Here is a 718-nt window from a genome sequence, read left to right as displayed (position 1 = left end):
TCAAAGTTTACTTCGATCTTCTTTTTAATTTTTAATAGTTAAATTAGGTAAACTATTCCGATATGCAAGGCACAATCTTGCGACATCTCTTTTATAATCCTCCCTTTTTTCCCTTTTTTTTTTTTTAAGTTATTAAAAGCATATTTCTTTCCATATCATTTTGTTGTTACCACTTAAACACACAACAATAAAAGGTAAGCACCATGTGAAATGTTAACAGAACTGTCCTCTTGATTATTCTCCTTCCTCGTTTTAGGAACAAAAGGCTGTTCTAGAATTTTCCTTTATATTCCTCCTTTTTTTTTTAAGTTGTTAAAAGCATATTTCTTTCTATATCATTTTGTTGTTACCACTTAAACACACAACAATAAAAGGTAAGCACCATGTGAAATGTTAACAGAACTGCTGTAAATAACAAGAACCGCACTCAGTGAGAGCCTGCCTCAGACTGACTTCAACTCAGAACTATCCCCTCTGACTTCAATTTTTGAAACGCAGACAGACTTCTCCTTTTTACTTCATTTCCCTCTTCTTCTTCCTGTTGCTCTCTCTATAACGGCTTGCCGCTACTCTCACAAGAGCAAGCATAGATCCCGCAAAATCATACGATTTTGCCTATGCTTGCAAGAGCAAAAGGAAAAAAAAAGGAGTACCGCAAAATCATACGATTCCGCCTGTACTTGCAAAAGCAAGCAAAGGTACCGCAAAATCATACGAT

The sequence above is a fragment of the Glossina fuscipes genome, unplaced genomic scaffold (genome assembly GCF_014805625.2).
Source record: "Glossina fuscipes isolate IAEA_lab_2018 unplaced genomic scaffold, Yale_Gfus_2 133, whole genome shotgun sequence".
NCBI lineage: Eukaryota > Metazoa > Arthropoda > Insecta > Diptera > Glossinidae > Glossina > Glossina fuscipes.
This window is presented reverse-complemented; position numbering follows the sequence as displayed.